Raw genomic sequence first — 25000 nt, forward strand, 5'->3', positions numbered from 1 at the left:
AGAGAGGAAGGATGAGGAAGAAAGAGGAAGGGGAAGACGAGAAGGGGACAGAGAGGACGAATAGGATAGAACATAAGGAAGGCAGAAGACATTAAGTGAGGGAGACGAGAGAGAAAGAGAGAAAATGGAAAGAGGAAGGATGAGGAAGCAAGAGGAAGAGGAAGACGAGAAGGGGACAGAGAGGACGAATAGGATAGAATATAAGGAAGACAGAAGACAGAAAGTGAGGGAGACGAGAGAGAAAGAGAGAAAATGGAAAGGAATAGAGAGGAAGGAAGGTGAAATGGAGACATGAGAAATGAAGAAAGGGGAGAAAAAGAACAGAAGAAAGTTGGAAGAAAAGAAAAAGGTAGAAATACGAGAAACGAAAAGAGGAGTAAGAAAAATAGATTAGGAAACAAAGAACAAGGCAAATGATCGAAATAAGATGCTAACAATACGTGAAATAACAAAAGGAAGAAGGCGTAGGAAAGCGAAATAGTATGTAAGAATTAAAAACATGAAAATAATACGAGAAAGAGCAAGGGTTGGAGTAAGAAGGAGCAACAGCATCTGGGAGTAATATACCTGAACTGAACTCCACATCACCTGACCCGAGAGCGAGTGAGTAAGCGAGAGAGAGAGGGAAAGGGAGGGAGTGGATCTGCAGGTAATGGCTTTCCTTAAGGGTGCCTCACGTGTACGTATGATCGGCTCAACGGCCCGTTCTCCCTCGAGTTTTGCACAGTCCCCCTTCAGCCGCAGTTTGAGGTCAGTTACGCTACCAAGTTTGGCTGTTTGGCGTTGTTTTGAGGGTGAGGAAGGAAGGGCATGAGAGAGACGAAGGAGGAGGAAGGAGGAGGAGACGAAGAAGGAAGAGAAGAAGAAAATTGATGAGGAGGAGAAGGAGGAAAAAGTTAGGGAGAGAGGACGGGGAAGTAGGGAACTGAGAAGGAAAATCAAGAAGGAAAAGGAAATTGAGAAGCGTAGAAAGAGAAGTTGTAGTACAAGTAGAAGTAGTATTAGTAGTTGAAGGAGATGAAAGAGAAAGAGGAGGAGGAGGAAGAGGAGGAGGAGTAGCGAAGGAGGAGGAGCAGAAAAGGTTAAAGTACGTGATAGAGGTGAGGGCGATTAGGGGAGCCGCGAAGTCCTGTAATTTGAGGGGAGTTTTGTGTCATCTGTCTGAGGGGCGCGGCGGCGGTGAGTGGCTGACGAGTGTTGGGCCGCGAGGGGACGCGAGGGGAACATCACATAGAGCAAGAACAACAGCGATTACATTATTTTGTCCTTCCTAAACTTTTCACGAAGTTAGACATAAAGAAATTGGGATCTTTTAACATGTGTAGCAGGATAGGGGTTGAGGATGATGGTGATACAGTGGTAGTGGAGTATACGTATTTTCATGTGGTTGATTAATGTAAGGTTTCAGATATTTGTGGGTCAGGTCGGTATTCCCAGACGCTTCTACCTCACATGAAATATTTCCTAAGGCTGAAAAGTAGATAAATCGTGTTCTTTTGAATGCTTTTTGACGTTCATGATAGAATAATTGTGTGTTTTACGGGTGGTGCGTCACCGAGGCAGTGACGCGGTAAACTCTACGGCCATAGCCAGCCGCGTTTACATTACTCAACGTGTGTGAGTTCTACAATCACTGCCGACTTTAATGATGACAACTATGACCATCGTGCATAAGAGTTGATCTAAGACAAATAATATAGAAACAAGTAGCACGATACCTTGTGTGATGACTGACAACTCCCCTGAAACCCAGAGAGGAGTACAAACCATCAGCAGAGGCTTAGAAAACATATACTACAAGGCAGAGTTACACTTCGTTTGAACCGTCTATAGCTCCACTTTACGTGTCATTCCCATAAGACATTGAGGCATTAATATACCTCTAGAGAGATCAAAGTGTTGGAAAGTAAGTCTGAATTGGGAAAAACAACGACGGAGATGGACGCGCTGGAGGGCAGGTAATGAAAGTTAAATCTCACGTCTCGACAAGTGAGTGGCGTGGCGCCCCTGGAAGCTCTTTGTTTCTTTAGCGTTCTTTCTCCTGTCACATCTTTCTTTCTCTATTTCATCCTTTTTTCTTATCTTTTTTCACCCTTGATCAGAAAGAATTCGAGAGTGAGTCAGTCAGTCTTTTGTTTCAGTATTTCTTTTGTCTCTAATTTCTTCCTTTTTTTCTTTTTTTTATACTCGCGTCGAAGTTTTGCGTCGTAGTCAATTATGCTTTCACTTATTTTCTCTCCCTTTTTACTTTTCTCATTGCTCATTAGAGATTTGAGAGTAAGGCAACCAATTCAAGTTTATTCCTCTCATATACATTTTCTCTCACTTTTCCTCTTTTCATATTCTTTCGCTTTACTAACTCGCCTCCCTATAAAGAATATGTCTTAGTCAGTCACTCAGTCAATCAATCACTTCGTCACTCCGTCAGTCAGTCAGTCAGTCAGTCATTGGAAAGTGTATGAAGATGAACGTGACTGACATCGAGGAAATGGTTTAGTAAGGGGGATAAATGGGGAAGAGAGAGAGAGTTAGACCAATATTATTCTTTCACCTCGTGGGTTTTTAATTATACGTTAGCTATCTCTCCCTCTCTTTATTATCTCTCTCTCTCTCTCTCTCTCTCTCTCTCTCTCTCTCTCTCTCTCTCTCTCTCTCATCGGCTCTCTTACTTAATAGCACTACTAACATAAACTCCAATGTCCAGTCTCACCCCTTCCTCTCTCCCCCTCTCTCTTCCTCTCTCCCTCCCTCTCCCCCCTTCCCTCCCACCCTCCCCCTACCTCCATCCTCTCTCCTCGTTCTCCTCCCTTCTTCCCTCCCTCCCCTCTCCCTCCTTTCCTCCCTCCCCTCTCACCTCGTACCTCTTTCCCCCTTTCCTCCCTCCCTCTCCCTCTCGTGATGGGCTAACCGCGCTGGTCCATTACGGCCAAGTTCTCCAAGTTGGCCACTTTGTGTTCTGTGTGAGAACCGCAAAGCTGTGTGTGTGTGTGTGTGTGTGTGTGTGTGTGTGTGTGTGTGTGTGTGTGTGTGTGTGTGTGTGTGTGTGTGTGTGTGTGTGTGTGTGTGTGTGTGTGTGTGTGTGTGTGTGTGTGTGTGTGTGTGTGTGTGTTTCCGTGATTGTTCTCTCCATTTCTCTGCAAAGATTTCCCATGTGTGTGTGTGTGTGTGTGTGTGTGTGTGTGTGTGTGTGTGTGTGTGTGTGTGTGTGTGTGTGTGTGTGTGTGTGTGTTCTCGATCGTTCTTCCTTTTATACTCTTCAAAAAAATTCCAACACAGTTAATTATTTCTCTTCCTTTCACTTATTCCTTTTCTTCATTTTGCTTTCTTTCACATTCCTCTCATAAAATTTCTCCCTCCCTAATTTTCCTGTTTCTCATCGTATCATATTCCAAATTCCCTTAATTATCCTTTTATCTATCTTCCCTCTTCATTATTTTCCTTCATTTCCATCTTACTCCTTTTTATATTCCTCAATTTTTCTCTTCATCTTTCATTCATATTTCTCTCTTTCTCTTTTTCCCTTTACCATTCTGTTTCCCTGTCCATTATTTTCGTTTTTTTACATAACTTCCTCCAATAGTTCTCTCTTTTTTTTCTCTCTTTCATATTCCTTTATTCCACCTTCCATCAATTTCCTCTATCATCTAACGTCTACGTATTCCCCCGATTCATTTTTTTCTTCCCCGTCTCCCTCTTTTATGTCCGTCTTTATTTCCCTTTCCATCGTTTCCTCTACCACCTAACTTTTCCCTTTTTCTTTCCTTCACTTTTTCCTTTTCCCTTCCTTCTCCACATTTAAGAAGAAAAGGGGATGAAAGCCGCAGCTCCTCCTCCTCTTCCACCCCTTGTCGTCTCTCTCACTATTTCTCCTCCATTTCCTTCATTTCCTTTCCCATCACTTCCTCTCTCTCTCCATCACTTAACTTTTCCGTATTCTTCGCCTTCAATTTTTCCCTTTCCTTCCTCTTCCTCCATATATAAAAAGGGAAGGAAAGCCGACTCCTCCTCCTCCTCCTCCTCCTCCTCCTCCTCCTCCTCCTCTTCCACATACAAAAGGCTCCTGAAGCAATAAAGTGATAAACAGTCCGCAGAAAGCCTCCTCAAGGGCGATGTTCTTGGGCAAAAGATGTTAATAATGAACCAAGGAGGCATGGAAATAATGTTATGGTCTTTTATATAATGTTTTTTCACACATTATTATTATTATTATTATTATTATTATTATTATTATTATTATTATTATTATTATTATTATTATTATTATTATTATTATTATTATTATTATTATTATTATTATCATTATTATTAACATTATGGTGGTGATTATATTTATTACTTATATTATTTATTCCCAGTCGTGTGTGGGTTCCAGTAATATGTCCTTTCATTATTAATCTATTTTTGCCTCCCATATAATTATGTCGCTAATGAGGGTATGGTTTGAAATAGTAAATGTTTTTGGCCCTTCGCTTCGCCGGTTCATACTTTCATAATTACAGTTGATTTGATATATAAAAAAAAACTTTCCATGTTTTTGTAGCTCGTTGTCTCCCATTCATCTCCCTCAATTATTTATTAATATTACTTTCATTCTTACTTTACCGTTTTTACTTCTTTCATAACTTTATTTTTTTTCTGTCCTACCATCTCCCATTTTATCCAAATTTATTTTTACTTTTTTATGTTATTCCTAATTGTTTTCTCTATTTTTTGTGTATATTATTTGTCTTATTCTTGGAAGTTTTCTCTACTCCCTGATTTTTAAATGTGCCATTCCGAGAGAGAGAGAGAGAGAGAGAGAGAGAGAGAGAGAGAGAGAGAGAGAGAGAGAGAGAGAGGAGTTAGGGGTAGAAAGGAGAAATAAAAGAAAATGGAAGGAAAAGAGATGGAGTACGAGAAGAAATATAAGAGAAATTGAAATAAAATAACTACAAGAAGAGGAGGAGGAAGAGTAGGAGGAGGAGGAGGAGGAGGAGGAGGAGGAGGACGAGGTGGAGGAAGAGGAGGAGGAGGAGGAGGACGAGGTGGAGGAAGAGGAGGAGGAGGGGGAGAATATGCTTTTCATTTCATCACTACATTTTTTTTTATAATTTACACACACACACACACACACACACACACACACACACACACACACACACACACACACACACACACACACACACACACACACACACACACACACACACACACACACACACACACACACACACACACACACGGATTCATCAATCACTCCATGCCCAAACCTTTATTTCAATATCAACTATTATTCTCTCTCTCTCTCTCTCTCTCTCTCTCTCTCTCTCTCTCTCTCTCTCTCTCTCTCTCTCTCTCTCTCTCTCTCTCTCTCTCTCTCTCTCGCTACAAAGAACAAATCTCAACGTTATTATTTATTCCTTTTTCATGCTTCTCCTTTTTTTTGTTTTTTTTTTGCATGTAACATTTCCACGTAAATTCTAGACATTTACTTTTTTTTTTCGCGCCTCATTTTTCAGTCGTGTGTATTAGCTCCGTATTTTTCCCATCCTCTCAGTCGCATGTATTTTATTTTTTCTGCGAGTGATGTTACAGAGATAGATAGATAGATAGATTGATAGATAAATAGATAGACAGTGACTCTTTTAACTTTCTTTTTTACCTTTCTCTCTCTCTCTCTCTCTCTCTCTCTCTCTCTCTCTCTCTCTCTCTCTCTCTCTCTCTCTCTCTCTCTCTCTCTCTCTCTCTCTCTCTCTCACCCCCCCTGACGTTTGCTGGGTTGAGACAGTTTTGACGAATGAGAGAGATAATGACGTGAGTTTAGAACACCTGCTGGAGGAGGAGGAGGAGGAGGAAGAAGAAGGAGAAGAAGAAGAAGAAGAAGAAGAAGAGGAAGATTAGAAGGAGGAGGAGGAGGAGGAGGAGAGGCTGTTGGAAGAGGAGGAGGAAAAGTAAGAGAAGAGTTGTAATATATAAATAATGAGGTGGAGATAAGGTGGAATAAGGAGGAGGAGAAGGAGGAGGAGGCGGAGGAGGAGGAGAGAGGGAGGTGAAAAAATGAAAGTAGATTTGAATGTCTCGTGGAAAAATTATGTCTTGGAGGTGGAAAGGGGGTGAAACGGAGACAAGGGGAGATGAGGAAAAATTAGTGGAGGTGAGGGGAGATGAGGAACGCTGCAAGGTTTGGGGAGATGAGGAGATGCTGGGAGGTGCGGGAACAGTAATTTAGACGTAACGAGAAAGACGAAAAGGAGATAAAAGCTAAAAAAAACTGTTGGACATATTTTTCACCAGATTAAGAGAAGAAGGAGGAGGAGGAGGAGGATGAAAGAAATGGAGGAGGAGGAAGAGGAGCAAGAGTTAGAAGAGGAGGAGGAGGAGAAGGAGAAGGAGGGGGTGTTGATGATGGAGATTCAGGTGAAGGAGGAACGGTACTTATGGGACGCTGAAACAAAATTTAACAAGAGAAAGAAAGAAAAAATAAGGAAGGATAGGAAAGAAGGCGAATGAGAAGGAAATAAAACAAAAACAAAGAATCAATAGAAAAAATAAAGATAGGGAAAGAAAGATAGCAAATGGTGAATAAAATATAAAAACAAAACAAAATCACAGTAAACATGACTGATCAAAAAAGGAACCGAAATAGAGAAATAAATGGAAGAATGAGAGACAAGAAAGAGAAAAGGAATTAAAGAAAGTAGAACCACCACAGAAAAAAAGAGAAGTAGATCGAGCAAATACAAAAATGGAAGAGATAAAGGAAATAGGAAGACAGTGGAATGAAGGAGGATAGTAGAATGAAAAGGAGAATAGTGGAATGAAGGAGGAGAATAGAATGCAAGAAGGAGAATAGTAGAATAAAGGAAGAGAGTGGAATAAAGAAGTATAATGGAGTAAAAGAAAGAGGATAGCGAAATGAAGAAAGATGGAATATTCAAGGCACAAATAGAGAAAATAAAAGAGAGAGAAAAGGAGAGAAAAAGAATGAAGAGAGGAGGAAGGAAGGGAGGGAGTCATTTTTGGTTTATTAGAGGTTTTAACAAGGAAAACAAGACACTTCATCAAATCCAAGAGAAGCATGGGTACCTTTTTAAGTGTTCTTCCTCCTCTTCCTCCTCTTCCCTTTCCTCCTCCTCCATCACCTCTTCCTCCTCCTCCTCCTCTTTCTCTTAGTCATCTCCCTTCATCTCTTTTCGTATTTCTATTTCTATATCTTCAGGTTGTTCTGCCGGGCTATTTTCATCTTAATATTGCTTCCTCTTCCTCCTCCTTCCCTCCTTAATCGTCCTTCGCTTCCTATTTCTAATCCTCTTATAGTTTCGCCTTCTTTTCTTTCCGTCTCCTACTCTTCCTCTTCCTCCTCCTCCTCCTCTTCCTCTTCTTAATCGTCCTTCTCTTCCTATTTCTGACCCTCTTATTGCTTCGCTTTTCTTTTCTTTCCGCCCTCGCTCTCTTCCTCCTCTTTCTCCTCCTCTTCCATCTCGTTCTCGTTCTCCCATCCTCTCCCTCCTCCTCTGAATTTCAAGAATAGAGGAAAGGAAGGAAAACGAAGAATGGAGAAAGGGAAGATAGAAAGAGGGAAGAAGGAAGTGAGAGACAAATTAAGGAAGACAATTGTGCGGTGAGGGACGGAGACACGTGTGAAATCTTGCTCATTTACTAAACTCTCTCTCTCTCTCTCTCTCTCTCTCTCTCTCTCTCTCTCTCTCTCTCTCTCTCTCTCTCTCTCTCTCTCTCTCTCTCTCTCTCTCTCTCTCTCTCTCTCTCTCTCTCAGACAACAACTAAGACAAAGAAAAAGAAAGAAAGAAGTAAAAGAAAGAAAGAAAGAGAAAGACGAAAAGAGAAAGAAAAAAGGAAAAAAGGAAAGAAGAAAAAAAGAAAGAAGGAAGGAGGGAAAGAAACGAAAGGAGGAAAGAAAAAAAAGAATGATAAAGAAAGAAAAAAGAAAAAAAGAAAGATATTTTAGCCCCGAGAAACAAGCCAAAGTGGTGTCAGAGCGAGGGGGGAGGGGTGTGTGGGGGGGGAGGGGGGGGCATGATTTAAGGTATAGGTTCGTGCCCCCTCAACCCGCGGCGAAGGGGAAAGAAAACGCAATGTGTCACCTGCTACTGAAACACACGTGGAGATCAATAGCACCATTAGGAGAGAATGTTTTTGCTCTCTCTCTCTCTCTCTCTCTCTCTCTCTCTCTCTCTCTCTCTCTCTCTCTCTCTCTCTCTCTCTCTCTCTCTCTCTCTCTCTCTCTCTCTCTCTCTCTCTCTCTCTCTCTCTCTCTCTTGCTTCCTCTTCTTCCTGTGCCTCTCAAATAAAAGGAAATACAGCTAATGAAGTCGAGAGAGAGAGATCCCCTTTCTCTAATAATTCTTCCTGCTCACCTCATCTATCGTATTCATTGAGTCTTTATCTTAAATTAATTGTCTAATATTCCTTTCTCGACATATTTTCATAATTTTTTTTTAATTCCCCTTTATCTATTCCCTTATTTTCTCTTCTCTCCGTTCATCTCTCTCCCCTCTTTCACTTTATTTTTTAGTCCCTGCATTTCAATTCCCGTAACAGGTCTTTCGTTCTTTATCTCTCTCTCTCTCTCTCTCTCTCTCTCTCTCTCTCTCTCTCTCTCTCTCTCTCTCTCTCTCTCTCTCTCTCTCTCTCTCTCTCTCTCTCTCCCATATGTTTCACTTTTTAGCTAATTATATTTCTCATTTTCGTTCCCCGTTTTTCTCATCCTCACTTTCTTCTGCTCTAACTTTCTTCCTCTGGGTCTCGTTTCTTTTAATTTATTCCGTCATTCTTTTCAGTTTCTTTCGTATTTTAATAGTATTAATGGACCTCTTTTGTTCTCTCTCTCTCTCTCTCTCTCTCTCTCTCTCTCTCTCTCTCTCTCTCTCTCTCTCTCTCTCTCTCTCTCTCTCTCTCTCTCTCTCTCTCTCTCTCTCTCTCTCTCTCTCTCTCTCTCTCTCTCTCTCTCTCTCTCTCTCTCTCTCTCTCTCTCTCTCTCTCTCTCTCTCTCTCTCTCTCCCTCGCTTGAATATTATTGTCTTGATTTATAAATATGTCGCGTCTAATCTCCTATTTTTTTTTATACTCTGCCAAGTCTGTAATTACTGTCGATGATGGTGATAACTCTCTCTCTCTCTCTCTCTCTCTCTCTCTCTCTCTCTCTCTCTCTCTCTCTCTCTCTCTCTCTCTCTCTCTCTCTCTCTCTCTCTCTCTCTCTCTCTCTCTCTCTCTCTCTCTCTCTCTCTCTCTCTCTCTCTCTCAGAATCTGTCAAGAATTCCTTAGAGTTTAATTTGCGGCTGAGTGGCAGATGTCCCAAGTTACTTCCCTCCCTCCACCTCCTCCTCCTCCTTCCCTCCTCCTCCTTCCTCCTCTCTCTCTCTTCCTCTTTCTTTTTTCTCTCTCTTTCTTCTCCTTCCTCCCTCCCTCTGTTGTAGCGCACAATTCTCCCCCCCCCCCCCCTCTGCATCTTCTTTTTCTTCTCCTCCCTTTCTTCTTTCTCCTCCTATTCCTCCTTCTCTCTTCTCCTCCCCTTCCTTTCTTCCTCTTTCCTCTTTTCTTTCTTCTTCCTCACTCTTTATTGTAGCTCACACTTCCTTCCCATCTTCTGCACCCTCTCTTTATTCTCCTCTCTCTCTTCTTTTTCCTCCTCTTCCTTTTCCTCCTCCTCATCATCATCTTCGTCTTTCTCATTTTTCTGTTTCCTCACTCCTTCAATTCCTCCTTTCCCTCTCCCCCCCTCACTCTCTCTCTCACTTTGCATCACCCACTTCTCGGCTCTCCTCTCCCTCCTCGTCCTCCTCTTCCTTTCTTCTTTTCCTCCTTCACCCCCTCCCCACCACTTCCTCCTCCGCCTCCTCCTCCTCCTCCTTCTGGGAATACCTGGTCCTTCCCTGCTGAGGTGTGCATTCCCCTTCTCTGCTGCTTTAATGGCGCGCTGCTGACTTCGAGGGTCTGACGACGACGGTGGTGGTGGTGGTGGTGGTGGTGGTTGTGGTTGGCTTTGGTTGTGCTTGTCATTATTTTTGGTGCTTGTGGTTATATTGGTGGTGCTGGTGGTGCTAGTATCGGTGATGGTGGTGAATTGGGGGGTGTTGTTATCGTAAAAGAGAAGATGGCGCCACTACAAACACTTGCCTGCGCCATGACGGGCTGGTGACGAGTACCATCCAGGCCCCTCAAGCAAGCCTACCGGCACAATAGGCGTAGACGTAAAAAAAAAAAAAAAAAAAAAAAATTGGTGTTGACAGGCGTGGTGGTGATCGGAAAGGTATGGTGTTGTGAGAGATTGTGATGGTTATGGTGAGGTGTAGAAGTAGTAGTGACAGTGAGAGCAGTGGTGATGATGGTGTTGTAGTGATATCAATACGTAGCTTTGATGGTGATTGTAGCAGTGGTGAGTGATAGCGGTGGTGGTGGTGGTGGTGGTGCTTCTATGATGATGGTGAATGCTAATGGTGATGGGGGAAGTGATGGTGGTTGCGTTGCTGTCATTTGGCTTTCATCAATACATCGTTAATTTTGCCTTTTGTTCTTTAATATGCATAAAAGCGTATTCGTGTTCCTCTCACATCAAAAGAATAGCATAACATTTGTTTCATTCGTCCTATTTCCCTCCTATTCGTATGTAGGTAATGTTTGGTACAGGGTCAGGATAGGAAGTGTGTGTGTGTGTGTGTGTGTGTGTGTGAGAGAGAGAGAGAGAGAGAGAGAGAGAGAGAGAGAGAGAGAGAGAGAATCAGTCAGTCATGTAGTCAGTCGGTCGGAAAAGTCTTTGATATGCCCTTTGTGTTTCCGTTCATCTGCATCTCTATTTACGCCAATCCCTCCATTTATCTTTTCTATGCTCTGGGAATGAACAATGCCTGGACTAAACCTCTATGACTCAGCATGAACCAGTTTCCTTTCTACCAAAACCTTAACACTGAAGCAGGCAAAAGTATCGTTACTCAACCATCTCTGTGTATAGTGACAATCCCGGTTTACGTCTCTGTAATACAACTTGAATCTTCATTAGCTATTGCACTGTCTGTTTCTGTCCAATACTTTAAAGCAAGATAAAAAAGGTTCCTTCCAATTTTACTTTATTATTTTCCTTCGATATTGTGCAGCCTAACTAAATATCCAGCCTATAAAACCCCGAAATATGACAAAAAAAAGCTCACACGTTCATCCTTTCCAGTTCACTTCAGTCCCTTTTAATCTTTCCCTTCTAAGTAAGCATCGAACCAGGCCCCAAACAGAAAACAATGTCCCTTTCTGTCAAGCCCCAACCCCGAAATATGACACAAAAAGCCCACACACGTTCATCCTTTCCAGTTCACTTCAATCCCTTTTATCTTTCCCTTCTAAGTAAGCATCGAACCAGGCCCCAAACAGAAAACACTGTCCCTTTCTGTCAAGCCCTAACCCCGAAATATGACACAAAAAGCCCACACACGTTCATCCTTTCCAGTTCACTTCAGTCCCTTTTAATCTTTCCCTTCTAAGTAAGCATCGAACCAGGCCCCAAACAGAAAACACTGTCCCTTTCTGTCAAGGAAATATGACACAAAAAGCCCACACACGTTCATCCTTTCCAGTTCACTTCAGTCCCTTTTAATCTTTCCCTTCTAAGTAAGCATCGAACCAGGCCCCAAACAGAAAACAATGTCCCTTTCTGTCAAGCCCTAACCCCGAAATATGACACAAAAAGCCGCACTCCCACGCACTGTCCTCCCCTCCCCGTGATACCAATTGATGCTCCGCTAATGGCTCGCCGCTCCACAAAAGGCAGGAAGCTGAGTCACATTTTTCTTGGTCTCAAACGTGACTTCAACTTTAAGTACTAGTCGGGAGGGGGCGTGCATAATGGTGCTATTTTTGTTAGTTCCTTGTTCTGCCTCCTCGCCCCTCCCCCTCTTCTCCTATCCCATGCCGCCCTCTCCCCTCCTCTCTAGTCCCCTCCCCTCCCCTTCTCTCCCTTGCCCTCCCTTCCTTTCATCCTCCCTCTTCTCCCTACTCCCGTCTTCTCCTCTCTCCTTCCTTCTTTTCCTTTCTTCTCTCCTTCCTCCTTGTCCATTCTTTCCGTCCCCAGCGCTTGCCTGCCTGAGAGAGAGAGAGAGAGAGAGAGAGAGAGAGAGAGAGAGAGAGAGAGAGAACTTATATTATTCCTGCGGTAACGTTGGGGAAGTTGAACGGAAGAAGAAAGTTGTCCCAAAAGTCAGATTAAAAATTATACTAGCAAACAATTGGAAAGGAATAATGTGAAAAAAGGAAAAAAAGAAATGGAAAAAAATAAGTCCGTTGAATTCTGAATAAAAAAACATGAATTACTTCCGATCTTATAACGAACTCCATGGAAATATTTATTATTATTATTATTATTATTATTATTATTATTATTATTATTATTATTATTATTATTATTATTATTATTATTATTATTATTATTATTATTATTATTATTATTATTACCATCACCCCGCTTAATGGCTCCTTGTCTTCTGTCGCCCTGCATTCATTTATATAAGCACACATTTTCTATAGATATTTTTTTCACTTTCTTTTCATATATTATTCTCATTCCGGATCTCGCGGATTATACGACTTCCCGTTTTTTTTTCACTTTTCCTAATGATTTATATTTAAGACTTCCTTTCTCTTTCTTTCTCTCTCTCGTCCCCTCATTGAGATAATTACGAGAAGCAAAACTGTTAATTCTCATCAGCTTAATCTGCTCTTTTTTGTGTGTGGGAGAGATGGAGAGGAAGGACTTAGATCTGGAAAGTTAAATAAAAAGCTAATTCTAATCATTCTGAACCTTCAATACTATCACAAACTCATTTCAGTTCATCCTCCTCCTCCTCCTTTCATCCTCTTCTTCCTCCCCCTCATTCTCTTTATCCATTCCTTCTACTTCCTTTTCTATCTTCATTCCTCCTCCTCCTCATCTTTCTCCATTTCTCCTCCTAATCTTCCTCTATTCCTCTTTCTCCATTCCTCTTCCTCCTCATCATCTTTCACCATTCCTTCTCATCTTTCTTAATTCCTCCTTTTCCTCATCTTTTTCCATTCTTCCTCCTCTTCATCTTTCTACATTCCTCCCCCTCTTTTCATCTTTTTCTTCTATTCCTCCTCCTCATCTTTCCCCAATCCTCCTCCTCTGCCTCCTGTGCACTAGTGAAGTCTGGAATCCTCTGATGTGGGTTCCAATCCGTCGTTAAGGCAAGACGAAGCGCGATTCAGCACGATACGACCAGCAGAGCGCGTTTTTACCTCATTTCGGGCTTAATTTCACGGCCGACGACCACATCTCACGGACTGTCAAGATGGCCGCCGGAAATGACGTCACAAGGAGCCGCGACACACCTTGCTTACGCCGCGAAAATTGGGTCCTTCATCCCTTCATCCCTTCCGTCCTTCCGTCCTCCCTCCCGGCTGGCTTGCGCTTCCTCCTGGCTTTTTAATTGATGGGGTTTAACGCCGTCCCCTGATTTTCTTTTCTTTTTTTAATATTTTTTCGTTTGTTTTTGGGTGAGTTTCTTATTTTTGTTTTTATATTTTGGGTTTGTTTCTATTTTTTTCTTTAGTTTAGAATGTATTTTTATTTATTTATTTATTTATTTACTTTTAGGTTTGTTTGTAGTCGTTTGTTGCAGTATATTTGATTTCTTTTTTCCTTTTTCTTGCTATTTCTACCTACCTTCCTTGTCCTTCCACTTCCCTCTCTCCCACCCTACCTATCTACCTAACTAATTAACTAACTACCTACTAACTTATTTACCTACCTAACTACCTACCTTTTATCGTTCATTCCTTCCTAAACCTCCTCATCCTTTCTTCCATGATTTTTTTTCCTTTCTTTTTTTTCCTTCATTTATTCCTACCGTCTCTCCCACCTGCTGGCGTTTCCTGATTTTAATTAATTGGGTTAAGACGCGGCGTGATATTCTTCTGACTTGATTTTTTTTAATATTAGTCGTATAGGATCTTGAAGGATATTGTAGAATTTATATAAGTGAAGGAGATTGTAGTTTACCTTTAGGGTGTTCTAGCAGGCAGCAGGCAGGTGGCAGGTGCCGGGCAAACAGCTTTAGGTGGGGCTCAAGGCGAATAACTCCAGTGCGTGTCCAGGTGTTGGCGCTATCACGGAGGCCATCACGTGGAGTGTGTGCATCCCACCTGTAACGCCGCCTCGTCCCTCACCGGCTCCTTCCCTCCTCCTCCCCCAACACGGGAACTCTAAGGGCTTGGTAAGAGACGAGGGCTGCTTCATATTCCCGTATTTTAGTAGTTATGTACCTATGGCAAACCCCTGACTTGGCACCCATCCACCCACATAGATAGGTCGATAGATGTTTCAAGATTATAACATACATTTGATTTTAGTTAACACACACAGGGAAACAACCACAGGAACAAACACACGAATACATAGAAGGCTGCGTGGTGTGTGAGGGGCCTTAGCAGTACCCAGAGATTGGCTAACGAGCTCCGGATACTCACCGGGAGGGTCCTGTCAGTCGTTGCATTTACAAGTCCATCACGTGATCAGGCCGTGGTGAATAAAAGACGCACAAACACATACATACGCCCACAGACATAGCTTCCAGATCACTATATTGCCATTAACTCCTTCCCTAGTTCTATTTTTGTTATCTCCTCCCATTCCACGCTTACCTTCAACATAAGTCTACGGGGTTTGGTTCCACGTTTCACTACCACAGCTCCCACGCCAGTTTCTATAGTTTTCTCATTTCTTCCCTGCCACAAGCATCTCATCTCCTTGCTTTCTCTCACTCTCTCACTTCATCTTACATGACATGCCGTAACCTTGAAAATCACCTTCTAATCATCTTCATAACGAAACTGGTTGAATTAAAAGAAAGGGGGAGAGACAGAGAAAAGAAGTGTGGTTGTGTGAGTGTGTGTGTGTGTGTGTGTGTGTGTGTGTGTGTGTGTGTGTGTGTGTGTGTGAAAGAGTGAGAGAGTGACACCTATGCCCCATTTGGCAATTTGGCCCCAAAAATCATCATCCATCATCGAGGCAGGTAGAAAAAAATATTTATAATCTGACAACCTTGTGATTAATTTATCGCAGGAACGGGACGGCGATATTTTTATTCCGCCATCACGGGAAATCTGTCGCAGTTAAAAAAAGTAAAAAAACGCAAAAATTATAACTCGCGCGCGCACACACACACACACACACACACACACACACACACACACATACACGCACATATACTGCAAAAAATACATACATTTCCACATGATTTAACGGAGAGAGAGAGAGAGAGAGAGAGAGAGTTTGTTGTGTCATTTTGTCACGAAGATATTAATTATTCAAACAGTTTAGAAGCTCCACTCTTAGGAGGACAGGAGGAGGAGGAGGAGGAGAAGGAGAAGGAGGAAGAGGAAGAGGAAGAGGAGGAGGAGGAGGAATACATAGGAATACATAAGAAGAACAGACACCAGAAGACCTATCGGTCTATGACGAAGAGGAGGAGGAGGAGGAGGAAGAGGAGGAAGAGAAGGAGGAGGAACGACAATTAGGCATGTTGGAGGATGTGATTAGAGGAGTCCAGAGGGTCATACAAAGAGGAGGAGGAGGAGGAGGAGGAGGAGGAGGAGGAGGAGCAGGTGGCGGAGGTGGAAGACTACGATTAATTGAACAGACTTCCTTGTCTTTTCCTCCTCCTCCTCCTCGTCTTCCTCCCCTTTTTTTCTTCCTCCCTTTTTGTCTTGGAAGCTTACAAAGGAGGAGAATGAGGATGTTGGTGGTGATGGTATTGATGGTGGTGATGGTATTGATGGTGGTGATGGTATTGATGGTGGTGATGGTAATGATGGTGGTGATGGTAGTGGTGATTTTTATCTTTTTACGACAAAGGAGACAGCTCAAGGGCACAAAAAAAGGTAACTGATAAAAAAAGCCCGCTACTCGATGCTCCTAAAAATGATGGAAATGATGTTGGTTATGGTGCAAAGATTAAGTGCAATGGTGATGATGATGAGGGAAATAAATCTAGCGGCGGTATTGGTGACGGGTCTGGTGATGTGAGGGAATGTCGGCTGATAGTGGTAACCGTAGTGACAAGAGAATGTTTAGATCAATAAGTTTCCTCCTCTGTGGCCTTGACCGTTCGAAAATATGCATGTGATTCTTTTCCTTATAATTTCTAGTCATGTTTTTGGTTGTAATTGACACTGGACCTCCTTTAAAATACGGTACCTCACCACACACACACACACACACACACACACACACACACACACACACACACACACACACATACAAACACACTTTCCATTTCGTCATATATACACCTACTTTCTTCCTTCCTTTCCTTTCCTTCTCTTTCTGTTCCTCCTTCCTTTCCTTCTCCGTCTCCTTCCTTCTCCTCCTTCCCCTTTATTTAATCTTGTTTGCTTCCGTGTCAATTTCTCTATTTTCTGAAAGTTGTATTGACACTTCAAAGACTAAAACAACACCCCGGGGAAATAGATTATGAAATGAGTGTTGCAGGAGGCGTCAGAAGCAAAATTAATTAACAAAACACATGAGCGACAATATACGGGAAGTGAAGTTAATCTAATTGGATAACGAAGCTTAATATTTATTCTTTATTACGCTCTCTCTCTCTCTCTCTCTCTCTCTCTCTCTCTCTCTCTCTCTCTCTCTCTCTCTCTCTCTCTCTCTCTCTCTCTCTCTCTCTCTCTCTCTCTCTCTCTCTCTCTCTCTCTCTCTCTCTCTCTCTCTCTCTCTCTTAATAAATGTAAAGAGAAAAAGTAAAACATGATGCATAAATATTTTAGCTGAGAGAGAGAGAGAAAGAATTAGAAAGCAGAAGCGAAAGATAAAGAAAACGAGAGCTGAGGAAAATTACTGGGAATCCAACTTTAGATCCATTTATTTTTATTATTATTATTATTATTATTATTATTATTATTATTATTATTATTATTATTATTATTATTATTATTATTATTATTATTATTATTATTACTGGGGAAAAGGTGGTAATAGTATAAGTACCATCAGTAAAAGTAGTAGTAGAAGTAGTTGTAGTAATAGTGATAGTAGCAGAAATAGTAGAAGTAATAATAGTAATAACAATAGTAACGTGGAAAGTCAGGCATGCGTGTGTCTATCCATCTGTCTATCTATCTATTCATCTGCATTCTTTATTTATCTATCTGTCTGTCTGTCTATCTATCTATTTTTATATCTATTTATCTGTCTGTCGTCTGTCTCTGTTTCCTTCTCTGGGTCGCCTCGTGAGGATTGAGAGGAGAATAAATCAGGAGGTGGGTTATGTTAGTGGGCGAGATCCCAGTCCTCACCTGACCCGCCGAGGCACCAATTCCAGGTATCAGGGCGCCAGGTGGATGCGAGGCGGCGTCATTCAGCTTTATGGGAGGCAGGTGCTCTCCCCCCCTCCTCCTCCTTCACCTCTTCCCTCCTCTCCCTCTCTCTCTGCCCCTCCTCCCTCTCCCCCTCCTCCCTCCCTCTCCCTCTCCTCCTCACTGCCGCCCTCGCCCATGCCTGTCACTGCCATGTCACTCCACACACACACATATCCTTACACACGAGCGCAGTTATACATAGATATTTGTGCACACACACACACACACACACACACACACACACACACACACACACACACACACACACACACACACACACACACACGTATAAAGGAATGGGTATAACCGTTTCACATGCACATACGCACATGCACACACACGCACACACACGTATACACGCACACACTCTCCCACCATTACCTCCACTGCAGTTTATCTTCCTTCTCCCTTCCTCCCTTCTCACCTCCTCCCTCTCTCTTTTCCCTTCTTCTCCTTCTCCCTCCCTCTCTCTCCCTTCCTTCCCTTTCCAACCCTTACTTCCCCCCTCCTTTCCCTTCCCTCCCTCTTCACCCCCTTCTTCCCTCGTATCTCTCCTTTCTTTCCCCTCCCCTCCTTCTCCCCTTTCCTTACCCCTCCCTCTCTTTCCCACCCCTGTTCTCTCTCCTTCTTTCTTCCTCCCCTTTCCTTCCCCTCTCCTTCCCCCTCCCATCCATGTCTTCCCGCCCCTTCCACCACGCTTCTCTCTTCCTTCCCCCCCCTTCTCCTTCGTCCCCCATCACTCCTCTCTCCCCCCACTCCCCCTTCCCCCCCTTTCTCCTTCGCCCCCTAACGTGGTATTGACAAAGGCAGTGTATTGACAGGCGTCCATTTAGCGACCCTCAAGTCCGCCAGGCCGTCTCTCATTCCCTGTCACCTCTCCTTGCCTCTCGTTTTCTCTCCCTCTCTCCCCCTCCTCCCTCTCTCTTCCTCTCCCTCCTTCTCCTCCTTTCTTATTCCTGCATCCTTCCTCCTCCCTTTCTAACTGTCTTTCTCTTCCCTTTCTCCCTTACTATCCGAATCCTCCTGTATTTCTACCTCTTTTTTTTCTCTTTTTTTTCTCCCTTTCTCTCTTTCCCTCTATCTTTCTTCCATTTTCCCTCTCTCTCGTCTCTCGCTTTTTGCAGTTCCCCATAATTCCGTTTTCTCTTTTTCTCCTTCCTTCTCTTCCTCCTCCTCATCAACCTTCTCGTTATCCTATCACTCCTCTGAATATTTCCTCTCTATACTTATACCATTGCAGTTTTCTTTCTTTAATATCTCTACCTCTATATTTCTCCTCCTCCTCCTCCTCCTACTACTACTACTACTACTACTACTACTACTATTCCTCATCTTCCTTTAATTAATCCTTCTTCTCTTCCCTTCATTCTATTCCTCCTCCTCCGTTTCCTGTTTCTCATATTCGTCCTCTTTTTCCTCGTCGCTTTAATTGTCTCCCTTTCATGCACATTCCTGAGAGAGAGAGAGAGAGAGTTTGGTCCAAGGTGCAGGTCATAGGCGCCATGAAAAATGTAGCAAGGCCAAGGCAGGAGGCGGCGGGAGGCTGGCCTAAGCATCTCTGTTGACCTTAACACGCGAACCCTCTCTTTGTGTCCGAGATGAGCCTTGCGTTGACTGTCCTCTGCCCTGTTGTTCCTCCTCCTCCTCCTCCTCTTCCTCTTCCTCCTCCTCTCTCTTTCTCTGTCGTCTTCTGCATCCTTCTCTTTTCTTAACTTCATTCTTTACTTTACCTATCTTTTTCTCTCTCTCTGTCTCTATCTATCGCTCTCTCTCCATAAATCCTCTCTCTTCTTCTCTGTCCTTCCTGATCTGCTCTCTTTCTCTTCCTTCCCTTCGTCCTAGGTTCCGGCCCCACTCCTGTTTCAATCCGGCGTCTTCCTCCTCCTCCTCCTCCTCCTCCTCTTCCTCCTCCTCCTCCTCTTCCTCTTATTCTGCCTCCTTTCATTTCATGTATTTTCCTTTTTCATTTATTTTCTCTTCATGTCAGTTCCTTTCCTTCTCGTTCTCCTCGTTCTCGATATCTTCCTCTTCCTCCTCCTCCTCCTCCGTCTCCAATTCCTCTTCCTCCTCCTCCTCCTCCTCCCACTCCTGGTTTTAATTTTCTTCCTTCCGCTAATCATTTTATCTTCTCGTATTTCTTTTTTCGCAGATATTCCTAATTGTCTGCGGGGCTTCCTTGCTCTCGATATCGTGTTTCTACTTGACCGACTCCCCCTCCTCCTCCTCCTCCTCTTTCCTCTCTCCCTCTCCTCCTCCTCCTCCTCCTTACTCCCTTTCCTCTCCCTCCTACTACTCCCCCTCCAACTACCCATCTTGCTTTTCTTCCCCCTCTACTCCTCCTATTTCACCTCCTCCTACAACTCCTCCTTCTCCTCCTCTTTCCTCTCTCCCTCTCCTCCTCCTCCTCCTTACTCCCTTTCCTCTCCCTCCTACTACTCCCCCTCCACCTGCCCATCTTGCTTTTCTTCCCCCCCCTACTTCTCCTACAACTCCCCCTCCTACTCGTCTTTCTCCTTCTGCTCCTTCTACTTGTCCTTCTCCGTCAAGCCCGCCTCCTCCTCCTCCGCCTCCCACGTCACACACAGCCACTTCAGTTTGACAGCCTGAATATATCCGAAGCCTGACCGCAGTTAGGTCTTATTACGGTACATTAAGGGCACGTGTGTTAGGCTTCCCCATCCCATCTCCCTTCACTTCCCTTTATCTCTTCATCCCTTCCTCTCTTGCTTCTTCCTTCCCCCTTGTTTCTTTCCTTTCCTCAATCCTTTCTCTCTCATTTTTCGCCGATCTCTTTCTTCCCTTTCCTCTCGTTCACTTTCCTTCATTTTCTTGTATCACTTTTTGCCTCCTTTCTCTCTCTCCTCCTTTCCTTTCCTTTCCTTCCCCTTCTTTTATAACTTTTTACCTCCCATCTTTCCTCCTTTCCTTTCCTTTCCTTCCCTTCCCTTCCCTTCCCTCTAATCCTTCCTTTTTTCCCTCTCTTCTATCTCCTCTCCTTCCCTTTCCTTTCATTTCCTTTACTTTATCTCCCTTTATTTTCCAGTACTGTATTCCTTCTCATCCTCTCATTCAATCCTTGCCAATGTCCATATCTATTCCTCCTCCTCCTTCTCTTCACTCCTTCCCCCACCTCCTTCTCCTCCTCCTCCTCCACCTTCCATTGCGACGTCCTCCTCGTCCTCCATTACAGAAGGGGACAGCTGAGTGCCGGCCGTTGGGTATTTCAGTGCATATGATGGTGATGTGTGACGGTGGTGGTGATGGTGGTGGAGGTGATGACGGTAACTGTTATGGTCCGAGGTGGCAGTGGTAGTGGAGGTTATGGTGGTGGTAGTAGCAGGTGCAGGGAGAGAGAGAGGAGGAGGAATATGAACCGGAGCAGAAGCACGAGGAGGAGGAGAACGAGAAGGAGGAGGAGGCAGAGAAAGAGAAGGAGGAGGAGCAGGAGGAGCAGGAAGAGGAAGAGGAAGAGGAGGACAAAGAAGAGAAAAGAAAGTAGAACACATCCGTAGTTTCCTAAAAGAGTATTTGTCGTACACTTTTGGAAACTTTCTCTCACGAACTCACAAGAAAATCGGACCAGCTGCCGCATTGCCGCAACAGATAAAGTAACAGTTGTAGTAGTTATAATAGTTGTAGTAGAAGCAGCAGCAATGTAGTAGTAGTAGTAGTAGTAGCAGTAGTAGTAGTAGTAGTAGTAGTAGTAGTAGTAGTAATGGCAGGAATAGAGAGGAGCCGCAGAAGTTGTATGAATAAGCAAGTTTGAGGATGTCCACTTCTCTCACACTCACACACACACACACACACACACACACACACACACACACACACACACACACACACACACACACACACACACACACACACACACACACACACACCCTCCCCCAAACATACGGCATACAAACAGTCTCATCTGACGCGCCTATTACGTCCTCGCTCGAAAGCATCACGTAATTGACGGCGCGAGTGACGGTACGCGGGAGGCCCGGATAATGATGCTGATTAGTGGCGAGAGAGAGAGAGAGAGAGAGAGAGAGAGAGAGGACAGGACTCTCTCTCTCTCTCTCTCTCTCTCTCTCTCTCTCTCTCTCTCTCTCTCTCTCTCTCTCTCTCTCTCTCTCTCTCTTTCTCTCTCTCTCCTTTCCTCCTCCTCTGTCTGATTCTGTGTCCCTTTCCTCCTCTGTATCTCATTTTGCGTCCCTTTCCTCCTCAATCTCTATCTCTCCATGTGTCATTTCCTTCCTCTCTCTCTCTCTCTGTGTCCCTCTCTCTCTCTATCTCTTTCTCTCTATGTCCCTTTCTTCCTCTCTCTATCTCTGTGTCTCTTTCCTCCTCTCTCTGTCTCGTCCCATGATTTACGCCAACACGTCATGGCTCCCTAACTTCAAAGGAGCGTCCCCTGATGTAGTTTATCACCCCGACACTTCCCGCCCCTGCTACTGAACGGCTTAAGCTCCTGTCCAGGTTGAGGGGATCCCATTTACAACCCCCTCAACCCCCCGACCACCTTCAGCCCTCTCAGACGCCACCTTCAGTCAAGAACGTCTTAGTACTCAGACCCTAACGCCTTTTGTCCTTCAAGGTTTCCACTTCCTTGCCGTCCAATGGCCCAATTCTAGCCCCTCTTTTAAATCTTCCTAGTCACCTCTTCCTTTATAGTTCTACAGGTTCTCTTCTCCCTCCTTAGCCCCTCAGACTACAGCCCCTTCAGCCCCTTTTCCCTTCCCCTTTTGCCAATCTAGAGCAGTCCAGCCCTTTTATTCCTTACGTTCACATCGTCCAGTAACCTTCAACCTTCTATCTTTCCCGAGCCTACAGCCCCATCCTCTACAGCCTTCAGCCCTTTTACCCTTCCAGTTCTCTATGTGTCTCTAGTCCTGTAGCCCTCCAGCCCCCACAGTCCTCTCTTTTTCCTAGACCCCAGCTCAGTCATCCTTTTCCGTCAACCCACTTAGCCAGTCTTCTATCCACTTGTTTCTGCCAATTCTATATTCCTCCACTCGTACTGTCCACTTCCAAATACCTCTACTTATCTTCCTCTCCACCGATGATCCGCTTCTGCAATGCTCCACTTCTCTTGCTCTCTACCTGCCGTCCATTTGTGTAACCCTCCACTCCTGCTCCTGACAGTCGAGTCCTCCAGTTCTCTAAGCTCTCCTCTCCACCATCGGCAGGTCTTGATGTGGCTCAGCGGTGGGCGTTACGCAAGCTTATTATTGAGGTCGTCCTCCTCGTCGGCACTCAACAAGACCTGGTTCTCGGACGGCCGGCGGAGGAAAGGTAAGGATTGTGTTGTATTTCCTGTAAACCCATGAAAGATATATATTTGTACCATATTATCATCCGGCTTCTTTGTTAGTATTTCTCTGGAAGAGCTTGTAATGAGGCTTTTTTGTATTAATTGTAATGTTTGCGGAGGAAAGGTGAAGCATTGTGTAGTACTCCCTGTAAACCCCTGCAATAGATAGATATTTGAACAATGTCTTTTTTCATCTCTCTCTCTCTCTCTCTCTCTCTCTCTCTCTCTCTCTCTCTCTCTCTCTCTCTCTCTCTCTCTCTCTCTCTCTCTCTCTCTCTCTCTCTCTCTCTCTCTCTCTCTCTATCTATCTACCTATATATCTATCTATCTATGGAACAGCCTGTTATGAGACCTTTTAATAGTTTTGTTTTCCATTTGATTTTTTTTCTCTTGTGCTGTAAGGAAAAAAAATATGTGCAGGGCTTTCAAAATCTATTGTATTCAGTAAGAAGGAAAAAAAGGAGCTAAGTGACGGGTATTGAATACGTGAATAGACTAATTGGACAGATGTTTACCAATACGTCAATACACCTGGGTGAGAGAGTTCCAGGAAGGGGGAGGAGGGGCGGTAAGGGTGAGTAGGCGGCGTCAAGGGGAAGGGAGTGGGGGGGGGTCTTGCCTCACCACCTGAAGACGTTACATGCTGATTACACCCGACGCTTGAGGGGACACACTTGACGCTAATTAGCAGGTAAATTGAATACAGGTAACAAAGGGGGACGCAGGTGGTGGCGCTGTGACGGGGGATCGATTATATGTTACCTGGAAGCCGCCACCTGGACATCTAAGGGGCGGACAGGTAGACAGCCACACTCACCTCCAATTATGTGATGCAACTTGAGGCGTCCCACGTTTCCAGATAGTCAGAGAGTCAGACGGGCCAACAGTTAGACATTCAGACTGTCAAATCATTAGATATTCATGCCAAGACAGTCCATTCGTATTCATATTCATTTTAACAGTCCGAAAGCTTAGCAAAAGGTCGCCACATTCTCCTCCAATTATGTGATATGACTGGAGGTGTCCCACGTTTCAAGATAGTCAGACAGCCAGACGAGCCAATAGTTAGATCCTCTCGCCAAGACAGTCCGATATTCATTCCCAAAGCCCGAGATTCCAGCAAAAGACAGACAGACCGATAGATACTTATTCAAACACTCACTCGACTCGACGGTTCCATTTCAACAGCACAACAGCCCAGTAATACGGCAACCAGACAGCCCGATTGCCACACACACAGACATTTAGACAGTTCAACGGATATACAAATAGTCCAACAGCCCATTAATAAACAGACAGACAAAGAGGCAGCCTGATAGTCACATGAAACGATATTTAGACAGACCACCGGTGATTCAAACAGCCCAGCAGCTAAAGGATCCTACAAAAAAAACAGCCCGATAGCCACATATTCATTTAGACAGCCCGACGTAGCTTCCAATAGCCCAGCAGCTTAAAGGTCCCACACAAAAATCAGCCAGAGGTTATTCCAACGACCCAACTGGTAAACAAAGCGACAGCCTGACAGCCAGCCGCACCCTCTCGCCTCGCCGCGTCCCTGCCCAGAATACCAAAAGCTGTAGCCCCAACTTTATCCAACACACCAATCAGCCCTCTTGTCCCTGGCCCTTCCCATCGGTCACAAAACTTACAAAGACTTCCCATCAGACCAGACCCGCTTTCGCTCCTGGTCTCACTCCCGTCCTAGCAACCAGACCGAATGCCGAACCAGACCAGGGTTGAGTCAGTCCTCGCCCTTCGCTCATTCTCTCCTCCCTGCATAAAGGTTAAAACAAAAGCTCCGTAAAGTTTCCTGGCGGCCAAGTTTCATTGTAAAGTTTCGTATGAGACCTTCAGTAACTTCCCTCTGTTGGAATGATGGAGAGAAGGATTTATTTTTTCTTCCTCTCTCTCTCTCTCTCTCTCTCTCTCTCTCTCTCTCTCTCTCTCTCTCTCTCTCTCTCTCTCTCTCTCTCTCTCTCTCTCTCTCTCTCTCTCTCTCTCTCTCTCTCTCTCTCTCTCTCTCTCTCTCTCTCTCTCTCTCTCTCTCTCTCTCTCTCTCTCTCTCTCTCTCTCTCTCTCTCTCTCTCTCTCTCTCTCTCTCTCTCTCTCTCTCTCTCTCTCTCTCTCTCTCTCTCTCTCTCTCTCTCTCTCTCTCTCTCTCTCTCTCTCTCTCTCTCTCTCTCTCTCTCTCTCTCTCTCTCTCTCTCCCTCTCTCTCTCTCTCTCTCTCTCTCTCTCTCTCTCTCTCTCTCTCTCTCTCTCTCTCTCTCTCTGAAGGGAAGAGCATAGAAGAGTTCTCTCTCCTCTTCCTCCTTTTCCTCCTCCTC

At 44.2% G+C, this 25000-nt stretch overlaps 1 long non-coding RNA gene across 1 annotated transcript in view; it reads left to right on the plus strand.

Moving 5' to 3' along the window:
* Positions 1-25000, plus strand: part of LOC127006794 (uncharacterized) — a 115300-nt gene that overhangs the window by 32163 nt on the left and 58137 nt on the right. Inside the window, exon 3 of the long non-coding RNA XR_007759761.1 lies at positions 22547-22652. This is a non-coding gene — a long non-coding RNA (uncharacterized LOC127006794). The remainder of the gene's footprint in view (positions 1-22546; positions 22653-25000) is intronic.

Source organism: Eriocheir sinensis, chromosome 33, assembly GCF_024679095.1.
Source record: "Eriocheir sinensis breed Jianghai 21 chromosome 33, ASM2467909v1, whole genome shotgun sequence".
In the NCBI taxonomy this organism is placed as follows: Eukaryota; Metazoa; Arthropoda; class Malacostraca; order Decapoda; family Varunidae; genus Eriocheir; species Eriocheir sinensis.